This window comes from Pristis pectinata, chromosome 8 (assembly GCF_009764475.1).
Source record: "Pristis pectinata isolate sPriPec2 chromosome 8, sPriPec2.1.pri, whole genome shotgun sequence".
NCBI classification, from domain to species: Eukaryota; Metazoa; Chordata; class Chondrichthyes; order Rhinopristiformes; family Pristidae; genus Pristis; species Pristis pectinata.
The window spans coordinates 84696843-84723401 of NC_067412.1; the positions used below are offsets into that span (position 1 = coordinate 84696843).

At 41.5% G+C, this 26559-nt stretch overlaps 1 protein-coding gene across 2 annotated transcripts in view; it reads left to right on the forward strand.

Annotated features, from left to right (window-relative positions):
• LOC127573092 (neuronal migration protein doublecortin-like) overlaps positions 1 to 26559 on the forward strand; it is a 247615-nt gene that overhangs the window by 41197 nt on the left and 179859 nt on the right. The window lies entirely within an intron of this gene.

Consider the following 26559-nt stretch of genomic DNA (forward strand, 5'->3'; position numbering starts at 1 on the left):
ATTCAGCAACTAAAAAGGAAAGCTGTTCTTTATTTTCTTTTACCATTTTTGTTTGAATTGGCTTTTACAAATATAAGGAAAACATCCTTACCAAATGTCTGTGTGGCCTAAGAAAAAAAAGAATATTTTCTTACAGAAATTTTAATGTTCTTCACTTGATATTCAATTTGCTATTAAGAAACAGTCATTTAAATGCTGATTGGATAGACGTGGAAAAAAAGATTGAAAATGTTAACATACAAATGGACCAAGCACACATTACTTGCAATTTATTCAAATAATCAAATAAAATTCCTCAGAAAATGGATTTGTGAATTAACTGCCAATTTAGCTCAGTGTAACTCAAAGTTACGGGTTCAAGCCTCTCTCTGGAGATGAACGCATAAGTTACAAGCAAAGAGAAGGATAATTTATAATGAGGCAGAAGGGGAAATAGCAGAAGAATTAAACAATTGCTTTGTGTTTGTCTTCACTGAAGACATATATAATCTGCCAGATAAATTAGAGAATCAAGGGTCTGGTGAGAAGGAGAAACTCAAGGATCTAAGTATTAACCAGAAAATAGTCATAATTTCATAGGGTCATAGTCACAGAATCAGTGCCTTCATCCCACCATGTCTATGCTGACCATCAAATCCCACCTATACTAACCCCATTTACTCGGTAAATCTGATAGCCTTCCATGCCTTGGCAATTCATATCAATTTGTTTGAGAGACCTGCCTCCACCACCTTCTCAGTCAATCCATTCCAGATTGGACCACCCTCTGGGTGAAAACAAATTGTACCTCCGATCCCTTCTAAACCTCTTTCTCCTCACCTTAAACCCATGCCCTCTGGTCTTGGACATCTCTGCCATAGGGAAAAGTTTCTTACAATCTGCCCTATTTGTGCCTCTCATAATTTTGCACACCTCTATCAGGTCCTCCCTTATCCTCCTCTGCTCAAAGGAAAGCAATGTCCTTTGAGACAAGGAAAGACTAGTCTATCCTGTCTTTCCTTATATCTGAAACATTCCATTCCTCGCAACATCATGGTGAATCTCCTCAGGGCCCTCTCCAGAGCAATTGCGTCCTTCCTATGGTGTGGTGTCTAAAACTGCACACAACAAGCATGATTCTAAAGAAGCTGATGAGCTTGAAAGCTAATAAATCCCAAGGACCTGATGATCTACATCCCATAATTTTGAAATAGGTGATTTTAAGGATAGTGGATATACTGGTCATTATCTTTTAAAGTTTTATAGTTTCTGTAATTCTTCCTGTGGATTGGAGGGTAGTGAATGTGAGTTCATTATTTAAGATAAAAAGAGAGAGGAAACTGCGAACCACTGGCCATTTAATATAACGTCAGTGGTGGGGAAAATGCTGCAGTCTATAATGAAACATGCAATGACAGATCACCTTGAGAAGTATATTAGAACTAAGCAGATGCTACAATAGTTTATGAAAAGAAACTTGTATTGGACTAATCTGCTGGAGTTCTTTGATGAGTAGAATAAGGGGGAATCAGTGGATAAAGTATTCAGTGGGGTCCCATGCTCAGCACATGGAATTGAAGGTAAAATATTGACATGTTATTGGACAGAAAGCATGGAGTAAATGGATCATCCTTGGGTTATGGAGTACCACAGAGATCAGTACTTGGGCCTGCCTTATCATGGTCTATGTCAACAATTTGGCTGAAGGGACTGAATGTCATAACTCCAGGTTTTTGATGAAACTAAATTACATGGGATTGTGAGTATGGATGAGGTATAGACAGGCTTCAATGGGGATATGGACAGATGGAATTTAAGGCGGAAAAGTATAAGGTCATCAGCCTTGGTGCACGTTACAGAAAAGCAAAATTTTTGTTAAAAGGTGAGTGATTGGGTAGTATTGATGTTCAATGGGACGTAGGTGTGCTTATGCACAAGTTACTGATGGCCAACATGCAGGTGAAGCAAGTAATAATTGATAAATAATACATTAGTCTTGATTATGAGTTGATCTGAGCACAGAAGAAATCTAATTACAATTGTATAGGGCCTTGAGGTGGTAGATGCCCAGTAGGAGGGGCAGGTGGGTGATTTGTGAGGTGGTATACTCCTTCTATGGTTTACACTGGGCTTCTTGACTCATCGACACAATGTTCCCAATGCCATTCCAAATGTTCCTTCTCTACATTAAGTACTCATGGGCCAGTGATTCCCATGTGGAATGTTGCTTTTTTGGAGCTGGTTTTGAGCACATCTGTGAATCTTTTCCACTGTCCACCTAGTCCCTTCTCCCACAACAGAGTTCAGAACAGAGTGTCTGTTTTGAACAGCGAGGTGTGATCAATGGAGCTGACTAAGTGTTATTGAGACCTTAGCGCTGAGGACAAAAAACAAAATACTGGAAATACTCAGCAGGTCAGGCCGCAACTGTGGGAAGGGAAACAGAGTCAATGTTTGAGGTCGGAAACCAGTTCTGAGGAAAGGTCTCTGACCTGAAATGTTGACACTGTTTCTCTTCCCACAGATCCAGCAAGAATGATTTTGCTTCAGATTTCCAGAGACTACAGTTTATTGATTTTCACTTAGTGCAGAGGATGTTGGCCAGGGAGAAGATTCTGCCATTGTTTCGCTCAAAGCTCCAGGAGAGTTGGAGGATTTTTTCAGAGACAGCTTTAGTGGTATCTCTCCAGTGTCTTGAAGTACCTGCTGTAGTTAGTTTGTTTGTAGTTTCTGCAATGAAAGTGCAATCTTGATTGCCACTTCCTGGCAGTGATAACCAAAAAGAAATTGGAAGCATGAAGGTTTGTTGATTTTTTTGAAATACTTCTTTCATTTGGGAAATTCTGAGGCTGGTTCTAAGACATCTAATGGAGCATTAGCCAGGAATCAGATATGGGACTTCCCTGGTCCATACAACTTGCAATCCGTTAACTGTGTTGTTTGTATTTTTGCACATTTTCAACCTTTAGAAGACATGTCACAAGATGAAAATGCAACAGTGTGTGGCACTAACTAGTGACTGTCCCCTTATTGCTATTCATTGCTGTCACAGCCTGTGTTACTTGTTTACTGACAGAATTCCTAAGCAACCATGAAAAAGCAATACAACTCACTGAGGGAGAAGCTTACTGATTTATTTCCTTGTTTCTCATTGCCACATTCCTGGTGTAAAAGAAATTAAAAATACAATTCAAATAAATCTATTCTCTGAACAGAATGGTCCTTGCAAAGTAGAACATTTTAATCATATTTTATTATTAATATTGTGCCATAATTAGCACTTGCTATCACACTAATGGGCATTTTGGCACTGTTCTCTGAATTTCTGTCTTTGGGAATGTATATATGACTTAATCTATTAAAAACTTTTATAATTATACATCATCCTATGGATATTTGTAGAGGTGATAACTATCTCTCTGGTATTTCAACTGACAGATTCAGGAGAAAATCTGTGATCTGCTGTACATTGGATCTCCTTTGTACATGCATATTATAAATGGTACAAGAACAGTCATGGATAAGAGTACTAAATGGTAGTTTGCCATCTTTCACTCAATTCAGTTGTGTTACGAGCCAGGTTGCTACTTGGTGAGTGTCCTTTTAAGGCACCTGGACAGTAGTGTAGTAGTGTGTGTGTGTGGTGTTATCCAAGGACTGCAAGACTATATCTGGAGCATACTGGCTGTTGCATAGAGAGACAGAGAGACGGAGAGAGAGGGAGAGTGACACTGACTGCCGGTCTCTGTATCTATGGATGAAGAACAATAGCTGTGACTGTCACTATACAATCCATGTATGGATTTTTGGAGCAATACGTGGAGTCCACTTTGTTGTTAACCTGTACTGGAAAGCAGGTATATCTGTGGGTGGCCACGTATCGAATGCCCTCGGTGTGGCAGATACCTCGGAACAAACCAATGGAGATCATCGGTGATTGAGGTGTCGTATGGGTTCCATCGTGGAACTTGTGGATTTCGTAAATTCTCTCTGCATTCTCTCTACATTCTCTCTACAATCTACTGTGGTTTTCAGAAGTCTTTGCTCACAGTTCTACCTTATGACTTGCTGAACTGAACTTTGAGAACTATTCCTAGACTTGGGGTTTGCGAATTTGCCACACACGCACTTCGAGTTTATATTTTTTTGGGGTCAATGTTTAACATCTAACATTTTAATTTCTTTTATTATTACAAGTAGTTATTAATAAATAGATTCTAACACTTATACGTGGCTCTTTGTGTTTCTATTGTTGCTGGTATGTAACTGTTGAGACTGGCAGCTCACATCGTGAGGAACTGCAGACATGAAACTGTCCCATCATTCTTTGACACGCCACGTCAATGGTCTAACGAGTTGCTGAACAGCCCTCTTTAACCAATGTAATTTAGTGGAAGTTTGGATGGCATAATTCAGCTTCATTCTTAATGGGAAGGTATAATTATCATTTCAATTTTTGAGTCACACGGTGCATGCAACAGATCACGTGAAGTGATTGTTTGAATGCTCACTGGTTTTGCTTTCACAGTGTTGTCCTAACATTGGTGTGAGACTGAGTCTGCACAGTATTTTCATCACATTGGGAATAACATTTTACACTCTTTAAAATGTGGAAAAATGTATGAGGCAGAGTATTGATTTTTCCACAAATATTTAGAAGTTGAGTTATTACCACTTTAACAGCACAGCTGAACAAAGATAAGCTTTTGAAGCCTGGACTGATACAGAAGACAGAATAAATAGACAATTATGTGTGGACAGATGTTTTCGGGTGCCATAAAGGGGCTTCCTATTCTCCAAAGATGTAAAAGACTGATCATAATGCCACCATTCTCCAGCACATACACAAGTAACCATTAGCAAAGGCTGGCCACTGGCCACAAATATCGAGAGCACAAGCACAACTCTAATTACATACGGAAACTTGCAGTGCATCTGAGTATTTCAAAGCAAAGACAAAACTGTCTCTGTTGTAGACAAGCTCTAACAGCTGGACGATTCCTGGGAATGAGAGAATGCTACTTTAACTATGTTAAATAAATATCTTTATTTCAAGGTAGACTCAGGATGTATAAATATCTTTATTTCAAGGTAGACTCAGGATGTATCAGTATCATCAAAACACTAAATTAAGAGTCTGGTTCTGAACCTCAATGAAAAGGTAAAACTTTTTCAAATACTTGAAGTTGAGTTCAAACAAAGATATCATAAATATAAGGAAAAGGAGCAGAGCAAGATCCATTAACCTATCTTACCATTCAATCACTCCATGGCTAATATGTCACACAAGCCTATATTCCTTCCTTTTGCCCATGTCCCTTGATATCTTAAAAATCTAACTATATACTCCCAAGGAGAGGAGGGAGAGGGAGGAAAGTGGAGTCATGTTGACCCCAGTCCTATAGTGACAAGATTTCTGTTTTCCGATGCAAAATTGGCTATCTGTGTGGTATCAGAATAGGGAACCCATGCTTTGATGGGCAGGAAACATGGTCTGCATTGCTGATACCAGACCCCTGAAGCATGCATTCTACTTTGCTCCTTCATGGCAGGCCTTTTCTAGAGGACAGTGAAAATGCTTCATGGACTATCTCAAAATCTTCAAAAAATATAACATCAACTCATGGGAACATGGGAATCCCTGGGCCAAGATCACTCATAGTGGTGGAGTAGCATCTGGGGAAGGTGCCAAGCACTTCGAGTCTCTCTGATGAGAGCATGTAGAAGCCAGGCTAGAGCAACAGAGGGAGCATGCAAGAACCCAAGTGACCCACCCACCAACCCTTACAAGCTACACCCGTGGCAAAGGACTCAGCTAGAATGGAGTGGAAACATGTCAACCTCAACCCTGTGGAACTGCTTTAAGAGAAGCTTTGCTGCTCTGTTAGAGGATAGTTGTCCTTCAGAGCTGTATCTGTCTGAAATTTCAGCACACTCACCTTAACCGCGCAAGTAAGGCTGCAGCTTCTTTTTGGCATTGCTCCTGCAAGACTATGTACAACAGCTTGACTCTTGTAGCAAGATAATTTGACTCAGAGATTGATGGGAAAGAGGCCAAGAATGGAAATGCTGACATGTTAGGTGAGCATTTGTGAATGTAGTTGGCAACAGGGGGTCAAAGGATGTCTGGTAACTTGAAAGGGCAGTCAACTGAAGCCAACAAACAGATTCCAAAAAGGTAAAGATAAATGGACAAGGATTAAATAATAAATTATGAGATAAAGAAAGATGTGAATCTGAGGTTAGATAAATGGAGGGGTGGAACATTTGGTGAATTGATCAGCTTGGGGGTCTACAATGAGTCAGTGAGCCTTCTGAGTCATTTTGCAATACCAGCCAAAGAACAGCAGATTGAACTGATCAGCTGTCAAACCATCAAAAGAATAATCATGCCATGTGTAATGCAAAATGCAGCAGGTCAGGCAGCATTTAACATGAAGGAGTTTGTTTATTTCTGATTTGCAGCATCTGCAGGATTTTGCTTCTGAATTAAGCATTTTTGAGAGGTTGGTATTCTGGGAGTGTGGGTCAGATTTTAACTGTTTACTACATGTATGTAATGAAGTAGAGATTCACTGGAACTGTGCTTGATTTGTAAATGCTTGCAAATTGAAAAACAAGTGTTTTAAAACAGGAAAAAAAAAGCAATTAAGCCCAATATTTTAAAAAATAAGCACAGACTTGCCTTCAAGGCAGTCGAGAGTTGACTCACAAGATTGTTTATTCTTGTAATGAAGAGATTGGTTTATGCTCATAGGCATTTAGAAGACCTACAAGCAATCTCACTGAAGCGTCCAAGCTTCTGAGCAGGATTGACAGGGTGGATGCTGAATATTTCTTCATGCTGGGGAGTCTCGACCTGAGGGGCATTATCTCAGTCAAAGGAGTCAGCCACTTAGGACAGAGAAGAGGAGAACTTTCTTTACCCAGAGAATTGTTGATCTTAGTAATTCTTCACCCAGTTGGCTATGGATACTCAGTTTATTCAATGCTGGGACTGATAGTTTTTTTACACATTTATGGAATTGAGAGACATGAAGATTAGATGGGAAAGTGGGTTTGAAGTAGAGGCTACCCAGTTGGCTATGGATACTCAGTTTATTCAATGCTGGGACTGATAGTTTTTTTACACATTTATGGAATTGAGAGACATGAAGATTAGATGGGAAAGTGGGTTTGAAGTAGAGGCTATCTCATGAACTTATTGAATGACTGACCAGGTCTGAGAGAACTTTTGGCCAATCCTGCTTTTATTTCTTATATTCTCAAGGCTGTTCCTTTTAGAATTATTAAACAAAATATTGCAGAGGTTGAAAACTTGAAACAAAAACATGAAACACACAGTAGGTTAGCCAACACTACTAAAACAGAAAATGTTGGAACTATTCAGCAGGTAGAGGGAGAAGCAGAGGGAAATGCTTACCGAGGTAATTGACGATACACGGTTGACCTGATATACTTCAGCACGGTAGTGTAGCGGTTATTGTAACGCTATTACTGTGCCAGCGACCGGCTTCAATTCCCGCCGCTGTCTGTAAGGAGTTTGTACATTCTCCCCACGTCTGCACGGGTTTCCTCCAGGTGCTCTGGTTCCAAAGACGTACAGGTTAGGAGCTGTGGGCATGCTATGTTGGCACCAGAAGAGTGGCGACACTTGCAGGTTGCCCCCAGAACATTTTCAAGTAACGCAAAAAGACATATTTCACTGTGTGTATCAATGTACATGTAACTAATAAAATAAATATCTTATTAAGTCTGTTGCTCACTCCGCAGATGCTCTCTGACTGTTGTGTATTTCTAGCCATTTCTATTTTTGTTTCAGGTTTCCAGCATCTGAAGTAATTTGCTTTTATTTAACGTTGGTGCCTGTTCCTCACATTTCACGCACATTTTCTCAAAGCTATTTGTGGCTTTTTCTTCTTTGCAACCCCAGTAGCATCTGGACGTCTTGGAATACTTAATGCTAATTGGAGGTATTGCAGAGCTTCTGCTGCTATTCATGGTGTCTTGAATGATCAACCAACGTCCACTACCAGTTGTTTCTTGTTTGTTACTACATATGTATTAGAAGCAGGACTGGACCAGTCAGTCCCTTAAGCTGCTTGATCCTTCAAAATGATCTGGGTGGAGACACAAGAAAGACTGCGGATGCTGGAAATCTGGAGCAATACACACAAGATGCTGGAGGAACTCAGCAGGTCAGGCAGCATCTATGGAGGGAAATGAATAATCAATGTTCCAGGCTGATGAAGGGTTTTGACCCTTCAAATATTCAAAGATTATGCTACCACCCTTTGAGAAAGAGAGTTCCAAAGACTGACAACCCTCTGAGAGAAAAAAAAATTCTGTTCATCTTTGTCTTAATAAGTGACCCCATATTTTTAAACAGCAGTCCTTAGTTCCAGATTCTCCCACAAGAGGAAACATTCTCTTCATATCCACCTCTCAGGATTTTATATGTTTCGATCAAGACACCTCTCATTCCTCTGTACTTCAGCAGCTGTAAGTCCAGCCTGTCTAACCTTTCCTCATAAGCCAACCCACCCATTCCAGGTTCTGGTCCAGTAGACCTTCCTTGAACTGCTTCCAATGCATTAACATCCTTAAATAAGGAGACCAATACTGTACATGGTACTCCAGATGTCCATCTTACTAATGTTCTGCATAACTGAAGCATAACTTCTGTATTCAATTCCTCTCACAATAAACAAACAGATTCTGTTTGCTTTCCCATTTACTTACTGTTCCTGCACACTAGCCTTTTGTGAACCATACACTTGGACACCCAGATCCCTCCACTTCTCAGTGGTCTGAAGTCTCCCACTGTTTAGATAGCATGTACTTTATATTCGCTGCTCAAATGGACAGTTCACTATTTTCCCATTGCACTTTTTGCCCACTTACTTAACTTATCTCTATCCCTTTGTATCCTCCTCATGTTTTCTTTGAGTCAAGGTAATTTCCTTTATCAATATGTACTTCATAGAGTCATAGAGTTGTACAGCATAGAAACCGTGTCTATACCAACCATTGTGCCAACCTATACTAATTCCACTTGCCTGTGATAATTCCATATCCCTCTATGCCCTGCTGATTCAAGTACCTATAAAGATTGCTCTTAAATGTTGTTACTGTTCCTGTCTCCACCAGCACCTCCAGCTCATTCCAGATACCAACCACTCTTCTCCTCCCTCTCACCTTAAGCCTATGCCCTCTCATTTTAGATGCCCCTACTATAGACACTGGCTATATTTATGCCTCTCATAATTTTACTGATATCGATTTCCTTCTGTGATTCCCTCTCTCTAGATCCTTGGTTCCGCTCTTGTGCAGGAATGAAGGAACCTGAACACTTCCAATATGAAATAAAGCCTTATTCTTATATAGTGACCTTCACATTTTTTTTAAGATATCCCAAAGCTTATTGGCCATTGAAATGTTGTTGGAATGTAGATTCTGCTTTAATGTTGATTCTCTGGCAGCTGGTTTGCAGACAGAGGACTCCATAATCTGTATTAGTAATGTGAGAGCGATAAATTTCGACCTGACTCTGGGTATAATTCCCTTGCTCTCATTTGAAATAATATCATGGGATTTTTTTACAACTACCCAAGAAGCTAGGTGAAATTTTGATTTAAATTTTGTCCAAAATACAGCACTTCTGGCAGTACAGCACTCCCTCAGCACTGCATTGGACCGAAAGCCTAGATTTCTTGTGCACAAGTCTCTGGACTTAGTCTTGAACCCACAACCTTATGACTCAGGCAAGAGTGCTAGCAACTGAGTCTCTTAAGACTATACAACACTGGCTACCTCAGCTAATGTTGTTACTGGAAGTAGCTCAGTATTCAATATACATTGCAACAATTTACTTTATTGTTTTTACTTACTGTCTCATGGTTTTAACTAAAATTAGATATTCTTAACTATGCATGAAAAAGAGTATGGTTGAGCAGCCCATCGTGTCATTGAATACAACTCTGCTTATTAGCATGACAAATGATTTACCATCGACTTTCCCTTTTTTAAGCCAGTTGATTCATTAAGACAATGCTACATTCTTCCAAAGTGCAGTACTGACAGAAAATTGACCCTTTACTTAAGAGTACCAAATGGAAATGAAGCCTTGTTTATATTATGTGTTCTGACATTTAGGGTAACTGCAGTTGCCTGTCAATAGAGAAATCATACAAAGCCCTATCTTTCCTATTACACCGCATATAGATTGCTTCCTGTGTGGCTTCCACGATTAAATTTGCATTTATTAGGCATATCCAATTCATTAAAACTGCCATCTACTCTGGAAACGCAGCTTCTAACCTCCTGCATTCCCGCTCAGAAAGCATGTCTCTCAGCTGGTGCTGGATCTCCCATGCTGTGGAATATTTCAATGCCTTTTTTATGTTCCTATGTTAATGTGCAAGGAAGAGGAGCATGAAGTAAATAAACTATTAGTGGCAAACATGGTCGTTAGAAGACTATGGCATCACCTCAACAACCACATCATCTGGCAGAATGCCTCATTGCCAAAATTCACCAACAAGACCTCGCTTGGCCGGCGGTGAGAGGGGCCCTCACAGTCAGATCCTTTATGTACACTCAACACATCATCCCAACACATGCTGCCCTCAGGACGGCTGCGATGGGAAAGAGACAGTCACCAACCTCTTTGCAAGCTGTGGATTTGCTAAGACAGTGTGGAGAAGGATGCAAGGGTCATGGATCAGTTCATCCCCAGCAGCTGCATAACAGAGGGCTCTCTAATCTATGAGCTGTTCCCAGGGACACACACCAAGGCAGGCATTAAGTGCTGCTGGAAGGTCATCGACTCAATAAAAGAAGCCCCTCGGTCTGCCCAAAACTTGTTGGTCTTCCCATCACAGCGAGATGTCCGTAAGGGAATGCTGCCGACTGACACATTCCAGGCTGCAGGAGTACCTGCTGAGGGATGCACTGAAGCTTGGTGAAGCCAATGCAAAGGTTCTGTGGGGAAGGACCACAGCCTAGGCTGCTTCCGCTACCGCACATGGAGGGGCAGAGGTGGGTGGCGAAGCCCCTCAAACAGCGAAAGGGTCTATCACCCCAGGGGGCCACATAAGTGGTAATCGTGCTGTGGTTCCAAAAAAATAATGTTAACACTACATGAAGATAAAAGTTTTGCACTGTTTCTTCTTTTGTATATATTCTTATTATGAATAAGGTTTATTTTTGATTTCTTAAGGTACAAACCTGACCAAGTGAAAACTGAAAATGTCACTTCAATTTATTCCTCAAAATTCATCTTTGGTCATTTCAGCAGATGTTCCAACCCAGCCTATCCATCAGGTTGTCCGTCCAACTATCTTCAAATTATTTGTTTAACCACATTTCAAAGATCTGTTTTCTATATAATTGCTCCAGTTCACACCATTTTTACAAAATCTTTGAACACATAATGGCACAGTGGCACAGCGAGTAGAGACCCAGGTTCAGTCCTTACCTCCAGTGCAGTCTGTGTGTAGTTTGCACGTTCTTCCTGTGACTACATGCTCCCATTTCTTCCCACATCCCCAAATTGTGCAGATGGTAGTTAACCGGCAACTGTAAATTGCCCCTAGTGTGTAGAGGAGTGGTAGAACCTAGGTAGGGAGTTGATGGGAATGTTGGGGGCAGGGACGCGAATAAAATAGGTTAAGACAGGATTAGTGTAAACATGGGTGCTTAATGGTCAGTGTGGACCTATTGGGCTGAAGGGCCAGTTTCTGTGCTGTATCTCTCTACAGCTTATGACTCTAAATGTCACTTTAATAAAATGTGCATCATTTTGAGTTGAATGATTTTGAAATTATTTTTACATCTGAAGGGTCAAAGAGACTGGTATAAGCCTTTGGCAGTCTTCTTCAATGATGCAGGAAGCTGCAAGTCATGCTGGGAAATGCTGAGCCCCATATCCTCTTCTGCATCAATCGATGAATAGAACCCTTCACTTTAAGCTGTGCACACGGCCTCGTTATTGACCAGCATGTAAAATGAATAATGTCATTAGTCCTGAACATGATCACTCAGTTTTTACAAAATTAAGATGCTAAACAAAAGGAGGCTTCTGTTTAGTGCAGATTGCCACCTTTGTGAGATTCCTCCATCTTGTTTGTGGATCTGTTGCTCAGGTGAGTGAATTATTTGCATACAATCATTGCTTACCCGGTGGCAAAATTCTTAGGAATTTCCTGCATTCGGCTAAAGAAAACTTGTTTGGCTGCTAGGTCACCCAGTCCAGCAAGATGTGAAGGGGTTTGGGAGGTTTGAAGAACCCCCAAGTGTTACTTGCTCATCTCTAGCTTCACAGATGATTTTTTTTAACCCATTTTCCCCTACAGTGGTGTTTCCGTGCCTCCTTGAGAGAAAGAATGTCTCAGTTAAAACCAAGACTGATTCAGTTGCTGTGAGTTCTGTGACAGTCACCATCTTATGACTGTGAGCTCCCACTGGGGCACTGAACCTGCATCTTCTCACAGATGGAAAATGGATGTGTCACCATCTGTCTGATTTTGTAGTGTCTGGCTGTTGTGTGCTGGCTGGGTGAATTTCTAAATGTAAAATCAACAATCATTTTTTAAAGCAATACTTCATTTTACTCGATATATTTTTTTCATTCATGAAGCTCATCAAGCTTCATATTTCCGGACTATAATTCTGCTCCCACCAAGTGGGAGTAAGTGACGACTGGACTCAAATTCTGATGCCCTGCCCCTCATCCGCCCTGATGCCTTTGACAGATTTTTCCAACTGTTTCTTAACATCTCTGATAATAAAGACATTTAAAAATAGTTGAATTAGATACTTTAAAAATATGAATTAAAAAAGTAATAAATTCATTAATAAACACACATGACTGATACAAATTAATTAAAAACATTCTTCAAAAGGTTTACAGATAGTACTTTGTGATTGGCAGCCTTAAGGAAGAGGATGGATCTGTAACATCCTCGCAGGCTGACAAAGTAGGAACTGCAAATCCTTATACACAATGCAATATGACAAAAAGGCACAGAATGCCTTCCCGAACTTCCTGTCTAACTCGGAGGTTTTAGATGACAGCAAGTGGGGGATTCTGAACCCATCATTGTTCCTGGACAAGCTGACAAGGTCAGTCCTTTCCTTTGAGGCAAGTGAGATTCTGGAGGTGACGGCTTGTCAGTCAAGTTGTATTTGGCTCTGTGTGACTGAATTGGTGCAGTCCTGCTAGAAGTGAACGAAGTGAGGATTTTAGCTGGAAGCATGTCAGAATCCCTGAGGAAGGGCATTATCACCCTCATCTGCAAACAGAAGGGAGGGAGAGAGGCAGGAAATCACAAAATTGGTGATCCATCTCATTGCTTAATGTGAATTGCAAGGTTCTGCCCAAAGTCATCACCAATCAGGTCAGTCGTGGGCCTAGTGATTCACACAGACAAGACCTATGATGTATCTGAAAGGAAGATCCTTGACAGTTTTGTGATGCTCAGGAATATAATCATTTATGTACAGGACAGAGGTGGAACACTTGCTAGTCAGCTTGCATAAGGAAAAGCCTTAAACAGAATATTGCACTCATATGTAATGAATATGTTCTCCAAAATTGAGTTTGGTGAAGAGTTCTGTAATTGGAATGACTCCCTTTCACAGACAAGGAAGTACTAATCATTGGGTGGGAAACAGAAAGCAAATCAGGAATTAGCCATGACTACCCTCTCTTCTCTGTCTTGTTTGTATGTTGTGTTAAGCCTTTTATTGACTCCATCAGGAAGGACACAGGTGTATGAGGAGTGACGATACTGCTCTGTAGAAATCACCCAAGACCGTTTTCACTTTATTCAAAGCTTAAAAATGGCTCAGGTTCACAAAACCTCAGAGTTTAAACCTCCAGAAAAAGGGAGAGAAACATGTAACTATGTTGTCTCCACATTTTGATGGCTACCCTTTGTGTGTGGCTGCCTCAAGTAATGCATATATCCTTGGTATGCAAACATTATATATAAAACACTATTCTCTCCATCCCCAGTGTTGAAAAGAATGGGCCACATTGCCTCAGAATGTTCCTTTCAGTTGAATCATTCTGCTTCATATGTCCTCTCGGAACTCCTTATCTAGAACAACAGCTCATAAATCAAATATGCAGTGGCCTACATGAAATGTCATCAGAGTGTCGCAGGAAAAGGAGATGGTGGACCCTGTGGGGTGGTTATCCAAGCAAACTGTCAAAGTCTTTTAGCAGTATGCCTCATCACCAAACCTTTCAAACTAGCACTGAGACCTTGCTTGCTCAGTGGTGACAGAGGCCCTCACTGTCATATCTTTCATCTATAGTTGGAATACTGGCCACACCTCATGATTTGTCCAGAACAGCTACACTAGGGATATGACTGTTCCCAACTCCCTCCAGAATGCATCTTTGCCAGAAAGGTCTGGGAAGGTCCCACAAAGAAGGGGGATGAGAGGTGACTTGATAGAGGTGTAGAAGATGCTAAGAGGCATAGATCGAGTGGACAGTCAGAGACTTTTTCCCAGGGCGACAATGGCTAACATGAGGGGAATTAATTTTAAGGTGATTGGAAGAAGGTATAAGGGGGATGTCAGGGGTAAGTTTTTTACACAGAGAGTGGTGGGTGCATGGAATGCACTCCCGGCAGAGGTCGCGGGGGCAGATACATTAGGGACAACTAAGAGACTCTTAGATAGACACATGAATGATAGAAAAATAGGGGGCTATGTGGGAGGAAAGGGTTAGATAGATCTTAGAGCAGGATAAAATGTCGGCACAACATTGTGGGCCGAAGGGCCTGTACTGTGCTGTAGTGTTCTATGTTCTATGTTTTATAAGGGATACAAAGGTATGGGTGTTAAGAGACAAATATCAACCAGAAAAACATCAATGCAAGCCTCCTGATATGGCCAAAACTCACTGGTATTCCAGACCAAGGAGTTCTACACTTGGTGTGCTGCAAACAGGAATACTCCAGGACTGTGTGCCAAAAGGACACAACGAAGCTGAGTGCAGCCATAGTTTAAGGCCTCCTGCTATTGAAAACTAATTGTGTTAAAACCCCATTATCTATTAGCTTTCAGGTTGTACATAAATGATAACTGATGCCATATTAACCATAAATAATGGAAGTAACGTGACATTATGAAAATGATCTATATTACATAACCCAGAATCATTAATGAATAAAATATATTTTGAAACAAATTGTACACCAGCCCCAGTGGGAGTGCAGATCATCCTTTGAAAGCCATTGGTAAAACTGATTTTTTTTTACAGCTTTCCTTGTTCTTTGCTCATTCGTATGGAACTTGAAATAAAAGGGAGAAATTGTCCAGTGGGTGACTATGAGGGAACAGGTTTATGAAAATGGTGGAAGGGTGGGGAGTGGTCAAATCAGGCAAACTTTGCCCGCTCCAACCTGCTGGCTTCTGGATTTTATGGGTGCAGGACAAAAGGTTGTAATCCAAACCATCGCAAGAGGTTTCACAAGGCAGGGTTTCCCTTGGCTTGGGGAAACCAGATAGCTCAAGTGAGGTAAAGGCATCTTCAGTAACAAGGTAAATGTAGTCATTTCATTGCTTAGTGAACCTGCCAAAATGGAGTGCTTCACGTATCCTCCAAGGCACCCCCAATCAGATTTCACCCATATACAAGTCCTTTGGATCAGGATTTGGAATCCTTGCCAACAATCCAACAAAATTTCCCAGGCTACTGATTGAATCTTTATCTCACTATCCCACCTCAAGGTTCAATGATCATTTCCGAGGAAATGGGACCACCTTCCCCAAAATCAAGGATAAGCCACACTATCTCCCCTGGGTCAGTCCCCTCCCACCCCCAAAGATCGGTGATCACACCCACCTAGTCTACAAGCTGCTCCGATGTAGAAAAACTTCTCAATCAGTCTGGCTTTTAGATGGGGAACCCATCTGGGCAAAAGATGCAGGGAAACCCAAATGTTCTCCATTTCCTGCTGTATAACTCATCTGCATTAACAAGCCAAATCCTGTGGATTGCTAGACCAGTTACTACCTTATCCCATAGAATACTGCTCAGAACTCAAGCCATGAAAATATCCCTGCAGTGAATGCAAGGAAGGGTGATAATGCCTTGAATGAGATTTAACTTATATGTGATTGATACTCAAGTAATGTGAAGCATCTGTAACAAATTTAGCTTGCCTACAAAAGAGTACATGTATAAAATGAAAATGTGGATTAAATTTCCCAAAACACAAATGCACCCAAATTAAAACCAGAAAAATTAGCCATAAAAACGTGTTATTCAGATGCTAAGTGCAGTTTTGTGTAGCTTCAAACTGTGTCTCTAATCCAATGTGTTTAAGTGAAACCATTCTGCAAACACCACACAAAATGGTAGTCTCTGTAGTGAACAAAAAGCAGCTTTTGCATTGCTAAAGCTTGCTGTCCTGAGAAGATTAAGCAGCAATCTCATGGGTCTGCCTTGCCAGTAAAAGTAAAAAATAATTAATTTGGACAGCTTGAAAGCTGATAGATCATTACTCAATTGGTCACATGTAAATGTTCAGCATCTTTTACTCATAATTAAAATGGCAACAAAGACTGAGCTCCATTACATCCAGTGTACTAAACTGCCCTCACCCTGGCTCACACTTCTTGTTGCATTCTGAAACCTGATTTCACTTATTGAAAATGTAGGAGTATTTTTCCTCTGAAAAACTTCTATTATGGAGGCTGTAGAATAAAGTGAACTAAGTATATAAGAGGAAAAAAGTATTGTTGCCAGATTGTTAAGAATGCAAGAGGGATGTAAAATGTCAGGCTGAATATTAAAGACAAAATAGTCCTCAGAGATTATTGTCAAAAAATTTGGGGAAATCAGGAGAAGGAATATCCATCAAATGAATTTGTCACATCAGGAGGCTGGACAAAATGCACCTTCAACCACAGTCAGTCTCCAATCGGTCATGTAGGGATAGTTTATGACACATCTGTTGTGAGAAAATTCAAAGCCATTGTAACTACCGACCAGCTGTCGAGCGGGCACACACCCAGGAAATCTCAACAATGCGGGAGGCTTGGTTTAATATCTCAAGACTTTTGTGAACACCAGGGCTGTGTCTGAGTGCTTGTTGCCATTTTCAACTTTAAAAGAATATTTTTCATGGACTCTGGGGAACTGGCACTTAAGATCAGCATCAGTGCATGGAGGTTAGAGAGATCATTAGTTAAATACAGAGTAGGGCCTTTCTACTGCACAGTGACAATGGGCCTCACCCCATATTTGGAAGAGCACTTTTCTACATCTGGAATACACAGAACTGACTTCACAGAAGCAGGTCATTCAGCACAATTGGATGGATGTTAATGCTCCATGAAAATCTTTTTTACCATGCTAATGCTATTAGCAAATCCTTCTGCTCCATTTCCCTTCAGGTATCGACCTAGCTTCCCTTTAAATCCTCCAGACCCAGTGGATTTAAAGCTGCAGTCCACAGAACCTTAGGAGTCCACCATGTTGTTGGCTCAGATGTCAGATTCTCTCCCATTTCCTCAGATTTCACACCAACTCACAGCCATCAAATGCTGCCTCGGACTCTTCATCCACCCTCACTCCCTATACTGACTAAGGTGAAGGCAGCAATGTGAAATATCTCTTACTGGCCCTGCCAATTCCAGAAAAGCAGGTAATGCACGCTCAGATTTGAGGGGGTCTACTGGGCAGAAGGTGTCTTAGAAAAATTTGGGAGATGGGTAGAGGTATGGAGGGAGAATTTGCACCTTTGTGTGTGTGTATGTGGATGTGTGTGCATATGTGTGTGTTCATGTGTGTGTGTGAGAAAGAGAGAGAGGAAAAGAGAGAGAGGAGAAGGATAGGAGAGAGGAAAAGAGAGAGAGGAGAAGGATAGGAGAGAGGAAAAGAGAGAGAGGAGGAGGATAGGAGAGAGGAAAAGAGAGAGAGGAGGAGGATAGGAGAGAGGAAAAGAGAGAGAGGAGGAGGATAGGAGAGAGGAAAAGAGAGAAAAGGAGTGGAAAGAGAGAGGGATGGTGAGAGAGGCGAGGGAAAGAGAAAGCTGAGGAGAGAGGTGGGGAGAGGGTGAAAGATGCAGAATATGAGGGGGAGGGAGTGAGAGACAAGGGGGGAGTAATGGAGGAGTGAAGGAGAAAGGAAAGAGAGAAAGAGGGAGATCTAGAGGAGAGCGAGAAGGGGATGGGAATAGAATGAGGGAAGGGTGAATGAGAGAGGAGGGGAGGGGAGGATAGGAGAGAATGAGAAGGGGAGAGTGGGCGAGAGAAGGGAAGAGGTAGAAAAGAGAACAAAAGGAGATTGTGAAGAAAGTGGGTGAATAAGGAGGGATTGGGGGTCTCAGGGCAGGTGGAAGGGAGAAGGATAGAGGAGGGTGAATGGGAAAGGAAGAAGGGGAGAAAGGGGGAAGTGAAGAGGTGGAAGTGGAGAGGAACCAGGGGTGGGGTAGAGATGTGAGTATAATTTGATACTGCGGTATGTTTAGTACATTGACTGCCTCCAATGGCAAGTGGGGTTGAATCATCCACTAATGTTCGCTGTACAGACAATGGATTTCCATCAAGGTTCAGCACCTGAACATTTTTAAGGATCCACTAACATAGAAGGTTGAAAACCTTGGCTCTCTACTACTCACCTTACCTACTCCCTGTGCTGCCATGATTCTTCTTTTAACCATACCTTATGAATCCTTTGAAGCTATTTGAAAGATATTCTCACTCTTAATGCAATTTGCTGTAAGCTGAAGCTTAAATATGATGAACACAACTTGGGTGGAGAACTTTTAGAGTCATATCCCAGTGGGTCTCAGCTCCTTAAGAAGATAAGCAAAGGAGGAAGAAAACTGTGGGAACTGGAGGGGGCAAAGTAATCTTGAATTAAAGATGAAAAGTGGCACATTTTTTATCTGTTTTTGTGATTTTCCTGTTGTCTTTCCAAATGATTGAACAGAACTGAAAAAAAAATTATTTTGCATTGAAATAAACCTTAAACATTCTTACACAAAAGGCTAAAAGGGGAGGTGGCTTGAAGGCTCCAAAATATTCATGTAAACTTATGAAAAGATGCAAGTTGTAAAGCAAATAACTTCTGCAACTTGTAACTGTGGAAAATAAGCAAATTTGTCCCTAATGAAAAGTCATCAACCTGAAACATTAGCTCTACTTCTCTCTCTGTGGAAGCTTCCTGATCTATGGAGTATTTCCAGCATTCCCTCATTTTATTTAAGATTTTCAGCAGCATTTTGCTTCAGTAAAATGTTCCCCTTTTCTCATTTCAGTCACAGATTGATTGAATGATTTTTCTCTCAACCCAATTTACACTTTCTGACTGCTTTTTGCTTGTCAAAATCTTTGGGAGAACAGGAGGAGAGAATTGCAATAGCAGGTCTTGGACTTGTAGAAACATGCATTTTGCAAATATTCAAAACTGATTTGAATCAGAGCTACAGATTTTTAATTTAAACTGCATAGCCCAATTGTCATCCAGTTAAAATAAAGTACCCTTGAAAAGGTAATTTTAAAAAATAGATACAATTCTATAACAGGAACTTATAACTATCATAGCTGAACCTTATTTTTAGAAAACAGACTCAATGATAATTTCAACAGTTATGCAAGTAATCTTTAATCAAAATAAAATCCACTCCATTATTGTTCACTTCAGATATAATTCACAGCTTTCCACAAATGCAGTTATTGAAATTAGCACACCTGACAATCACCTTTATATTAGCATGGAATAGCGAAAAATATGATCTCTGTAGAGTTTTGAAATGGTTGTCAAGTATTCCCAGTTTAAATCGGTTCAATACACAAAAACATGACTCTAACAATGAGGTGAAATTGTACCAACGACACATCAATGTTCTTGGGAGTTCCATTGTTACCCATGTTCCATGGACCGTACAGCGTCCTTGGGCAAAGTTAGAGGCGGAGGGTTCTGCTTCCTAATCAATAACTTGTGGTGCTTGGATGTGACGGTCCTGGTGAGCTCCTGCTCACCCAGCCTGGAATATCTAACGGTGAAGTGTTGCCCATACTACCTGCCACTGGAGTTCACTTCAGCTATCCTGATGGCAGTCTACATCCCACCCCATACAAACATGAAGCCTATACTCAATGAGCTGTACTCCGTGGTCAACAACCTTGAGACAGAATACCCTGAGGTCCTCTTCATTATTGCTGGTGACTTCAACCAGGCCAACCTCAAGAGTGTGTTACCAAAGTACTGCCAGCACATCTCCTGTCCCATCAGGGGCCCTAACACCCTTGACCACTGCTATACAACCATCAAAGATGCCTTCCGAGCCACCCCTCACCCTCACTTTAGTAAATCAGACCACAAACAGAAACTGAAACGGGAGGATCCAGTACAGAGGGTTGTGCAGTGCTAGTCTGAGGAAACAGATGAGCTTCTACGTGACTGCTTTGAGTCAGTGGACTGGTCCATGTTCAAAGACTCAGCTGCCAGCCTAGATGAGTATGCCACCACTGTCACAGACTTTATCAGCAAGTGTGTGGAGGACTGTGTACCAAAGAGGACAATACGGGTGTTCCCAAACCGGAAACCGTGGATGAACCGGGAGATCCACTCCCTACTGAAGTTGAGGACTGCTGCACACAAACCTGGTGATCCTGACCTTTACAAGAAATTGAGATATGACCTCCAGAAAGCTAAGAGACAATACCAGTTCAAAGTAGAGTCTCAGACCAGGCATCAGTTGTGGCAGGGCTTACATGCTATAACGGGCTACAAAACAAAGTCAGGCTGCATAGTTAACAACAACACATCCCTTCCTGATGAGCTTAATGCATTCCATGAGCGTTTTGAACAGAAAGGAAGTCGATTGTCACCACCCACCTTGACAGCCTCCAATGCAACTGAACCAGTGGTCACCATTGAGGATGTGAGATCAGTATTCCGGAGAGTGAACACGAGGAAAGCATCTGGCCTAAATGGTGTCCCTGGCTGAGTGCTCAAATCTTGTGCTGATCAGCTGGCAGGGGTACTTGCAGACATATTTAACCTCTCCCTGCTTCAATCTCAGGTTCCCACCTGTTTTATCAAGACCTCTATCATCCTGGTACCAAAGAAAAACAAGGTAACATGCCTTAATGACTACCAACCAGTGGCTCTGACATCCACCACCATGAAGTGCTTTGAGACGCTGGTCATGGCTCGCGTCAACTCCAGCCTCCCAGACAATCTCGACCCACTGCATTTCGCCTACTGCTGTAACAGGTCTACAGTGGATGCCATCTCCCTGGCCCTACACTCAGCTCTGGAGCATCTGGACAGTAAAGACACATACGTTAGACTATTGTTTATTGACTACAGCTCTGCCTTCAATACTATAATTCCAAACAAACTCATCACCAAACTCCGAGACCTGGGACTCAACACCTCCCTCTGTAACTGGATCCTTAACTTTCTGACCAACAGACTGCAATCAGTGAGGGTAGGCAGAAACATCTCCAACATGATTATTCTCAATACTGGTGCCCCACAAGGCTGCGTCTTCAGAACTCTACTCTACTCCCTATATACTCTTGACTGCTTGGCCAAATTCTGCTCTAACTCCATCTACAGATTTGCAGATGATACCACTGTGGTAGGCTGTATCTCAAATAATGATGAGTCAGTATAGGAAGGAGATAGAGAGCTTAGTGACATGGTGTGATGACAACAATCTTTCCCTCAATGTCAGCAGAACAAAAGAGCTGGTCATTGACTTCAGGAAAGGGGGTGGTGTACATGCACCTGTCTATGTTAATAGTTCTGAGGTCGAGAGGGTTGAGAGCTTCAAGTTCCTAGGAGTGAACATCACCAATAGCCTGTCCTGGTCGAACCACGTAGATGTAACGGCCAAGAAAGTTCACCAGTGCCTCTACTTCCTCAGGAGGCTAAAGAAATTTGGTATGACTACTTTGACACTCACCAATTTTTATCGATACACCATAGAAAGCATCCTATCTGGATGCATCACGGCTTGGTATGGCAACTGCTCTGCCCAGAACCGCAAGAAACTGCAGAGAGTTATGGATGCAGCCCAGTGCATCATGGAAACCAGCCTCCCTTCCTTGGACTCTGTCTATACCTCTCACTGCCTTGGTGAAGCACCCAGCATAGTCGAAGATCATACCCACCCGGGCCATTCTCTCTTCTCTCATCTCTCATCAGGCAGAAGATACAGGAGCCTGAGGGCACATACCACCAGGCTCAAGGACAGCATCTATCCCGCTGTGATAAGACTATTGAATGGTTCCCTTATGTGATGAGATGGACTCTTCACACCACAATCTACCTTTTTTGACCTTGCACCTTATTGTCTACCCACAATGCACTTCTCTGTAGCTGTGATGCTTTACTCTGTATCCTGTTATTGTTTTTACTCTGTACTACCTCAATGCACTCTGTACTAACTCAATGTATCTGCACTGTGTAATGAATTGATCTGTACAATCGATATGCAAGACAAGTTTTTCACTGTACCTTGGTACAAGTGACAAAAATAAACCAATACCAATACCAATACATCCCTATTACAATTGAGTAATGCTTCAAGATATAAATCCTCAAAGTTTTATTGCTGTTTTTTCACAACAGCTGTTCAGTTTTATCCCACACTGCTTTCTTTCAATATTTTTCTTCCTTAAGCAATTACCTAAATGGCAAATGAAGTCCTGAGAAACTAAACACCTGATGAAGAATTGTTAGGTTTTAGGATATTTTAACAAGAGGGAATCACGTTATGGGGAATATATAGGGATAGCTAAGGATGCAGAATGTAAAATACCAATGTGGTTCAGCACGAAAGTACACCAGATATGACATTTTTTAATGTTAAATAACAGGTAGCTTAATTGAAACACTTAACATGTGAGTGTGGGCAGAGTTCAGTTAAATACCTTTCATTAAATGTAGCCATTTGGAAGAGGTGCATTTGTTACGAAATGGTAATTATTGTTTGGGTAGCATTTAAACTTTGAGCATCTTCTTACTCCTCATGAGTCATGACATTTTGTTGAGGTGGAATATATCAGTACGATACAATTCTATAATGGGCCAGTGTCTACTGTTCCTTTGTTAATAGAACTTAAAAGCCAAATAGAAGCAGATGATAACAATTGGGGAGCCATTATACACCAATGTCTAGACAATTTGCAATACCGTGACTTTCAAGTTAGAAGTGTACATTTTAAAAAGTCCCACCGGGCTTCTGAGTGGTTGCCATACTCTGGTCTATGTCTCATACTGGCACAACTGAACATAACATGAAGGAGCCAGCACCACTTTTTTTAAAGAGGTGATGACCTCCTTAACTATTTATTGTTGGATTATGTCTCCCAACAGCTGGTCCAGTTGATTGTATTTCATGCTTGCCTGAAGTATGAAAGTTGACATGAGTAGTCCGGCTGCTGGTAAACACATTTAAACTTTGTGTTGATGATGAGTTACTTTGAGACAAAAGTAGTCTGGTAGACCTTTCTCTTGAAACTGAGCATGACCAAGAGAATGTAGAAAAGCCACAAAGAAAGGAAGCTGTCAGTAGGATGTCACTGACAAGGGATGAAGGAGATAATTCCCTTACCTCAGCTTTAGTGAGGACTAATGCTTGAGGTGTTATCACTCCATTGAAGAGCCCAACTCAGAAATTTGCTAACTGCCTTAGCCACAATGTAACTTCAAAGCAGGGCAAGGACAGCATTGCCTGTTACCAAATGTTGTCAGAGTGATCTTCATCATTATTATGTTATGCATGAGGCTCTTTCCAGGCTGCTGTTAAAGATACACATTATAATATTTAACAGTGTGTCGTGTATTGTTGCATTGAGGAGCTCACTAAGGTTGTCTGCACACAGGACCTCATCTTATTTCTGCTTTCCAGAGACAAAAGAGCAGGAGGAGGGTGAATGTTTACAGAGATTGTAGGCTTCCTCATGATGTCCAGTGCATTGACTGAACATTGTCTTGGATGTGCCTTATGCAAGGCAGCCATTTTCATGAAACAAAGGTGACTCCACTCCCTCAGTTTGCAGCTGACAAGGCAGCAGAGGAAGTGTGTTGCATATGTGAAAGTCCATCAACCTGGGTACCAGTCATCCCTGCCGACTGTGTTTGACCTGGAAAGGAAGTCAAACCCCTGGATATTCAATCATGTGGCTTTGTTTCTTTCATCACTTTGCAGTTAAATAAAGATTTTATCCAACATATGAATACAATTATTTCCTAGATATTTTGTGTCACTCTGGGAATTCAACTATGCACTTTCTGATGTATGTTACATTTGCATATCTGACTCAATTTCCAAATCAGACACACGTTAAGTGAACTTATTTCCCATGGAGTGGATGTTGTCTTTCAATTGTTGTTCCACTAGTCTGCATTTCATATTTGCCTGAGCTCCTAGATCATTGTCTGTGTGTAATGTGTCTTTTCCTTCATTTAAGTCTTGTTCTGATAAATATAGCAATCTAGATTTACAGCAGATGCATTCTTACAAAATCGTAATTATTGTTTGAGTAGCATTTAAGTTTTGAACATCTTCTTGCTCCTCTTGACAATTTATTGCTGTTGAATACATCAAGTCCCATAACAATTCTACAATGGTCTAATGTCTTCTGTGTCATTTATGTGGTTCTTAATAGCTAAATTAAAGAATCCTCAGCTCCAGCTCCAGTTCCCCAGTCAGCTCTGCCCCAACTTGCGGATTACCGCGCCCCCCCCCCCCCAATCATTATTGGCCCCAAACTCTGGAAAACCCAGCCCTGACTCCCTAAATGTCCACTGGCCTGGAGGCTCAAGGGGCGATATAGTATCCTCTGTTCTATGTTGCAGGCTCTGGCCTCATTGAAAATGGAACAGATTCCACAACAATGCCATTCTTAATGGTATTTGGAGGGATTGTGCTACTCTGTAGTTGGTAGACTCCTCCCTGTCTGAAAACCACCATTAAGGCATCAGCAACAAATGGAGTTTAAAGAAAATTGATTGTACAAATCAATGGAAAAAGAGAGCAGAATGCAAAGCTGAACATAAAAATAACCCTGAGTGATTGCTGGGATTGCTGATGCAGATTCCTTTGTGATGTGTGGACTCACAGATATTGAGGCAGTGGAATGTCAAAGGAAAAGGACAATTGCTTTAAATGGCTATTCCCCCCTATTAACAAAATCAAAGTCTGCCCCAAGGGCAGATACTTTCCTCTGATTTCATTTTGTGCAGTATTTTTAAAAATATTAGGTTCTGAAGCTTAAGCTATTGATAATGTTATAGCTCCGTCATTTTGTCAATGTGTTTTAATGAAATTTATTAAGAAATGCTTCATTTTTTTGACTGTCTCATTTCCCAAGGCCAGACCTGAATATGTTGTGAACACAGAGAAAAATGAAAGGACAAATATTCTACAGCCAAACTGTGCAAGTACTTATTGCTGAAGACATTACAATAATAGAATAATTTTTATAATTTCTTTTTAACAAAATCTCAGTTTCATTTTCTTGATATCTGCTTTGCACAAGCCTTTGTTAAACCACTGTACATAAAAAGATGCAGCACTATCAACGTTACCAGTGTTAAGGCCTGTTATTTTACTGCAAGCAACAAACAAACTGCTGGAAGAACTCAGCGGATCAAGTAGCATCTGTGGAGGCGAAGGGATGGTCAACATTTCAGGTTGAGATCTTTACAAAACTCCAGTTAGACCACACTTAGAGTACTGTGTTCAGTTTTGGTCGCCGCATTATAGGAAGGATGTGGAGACGTTGGAGAGGGTGCAGAGGAGATTTACCAGGATGCTGCCTGGATTAGAGCATATGGAATATGAGCACAGGCTTAAGGTGCTAGGGCTTTATTCACTGGAAAGGAGGAGGATGAGAGGAGACATGATAGAGGTATATAAAATATTGAGAGGAATAGATAGAGTAGACAGCCAGCGCCTCCTTCCCGGGGCACCAATGCTCAAGACGAGAGGGCATGGCTTTAAGGTTATGGGTGGGAGGTTCAGGGGAGATGTCAGGGGGAGGTTTTTCACCCAGAGAGTGGTTGGTGCATGGAATGCACTGCCTGGGGTGGTGGTGGAGGCAGATACATTGGACAGGTTCAAGAGTTTGTTGGATAGGCACATGGAGGAATGTGAGATAGAGGGATATGCGGGAGGAAAGGGTTAGATAGTGTGAGGGTGGTTTGATGGACGGCACTACATGGTGGGCCGAAGGGCCTGTTTTGTGCTGTATGGTTCTATGGTTCTATGGTAGAACTGAGAGCATAGAGGGGAGATAGCCAGCATATAGAAGTGAGAGGGAGGGGTGAGACACAAGCTGGCAGGCAATAGGTAGAACCAGATGAGGGGGTTGGGGGAGGGGGTGGATGACGGGCAGATTGGAGTGGGGGAGGGGGAATATTGAGACAGAGGCTGTTAGGTGATAGGTGGAAGCATAAAAAAGAAAAAAAAATTGGCAGATGGAGCCAGGTGAGGGAGGGAGAGGAGCATGGTTAGAGACAGAAGCTTGTGATAGGTGGGACCTGTTGAGGGAGGGATGATGGGCAGGTGGAACCTGGTGGGGGAG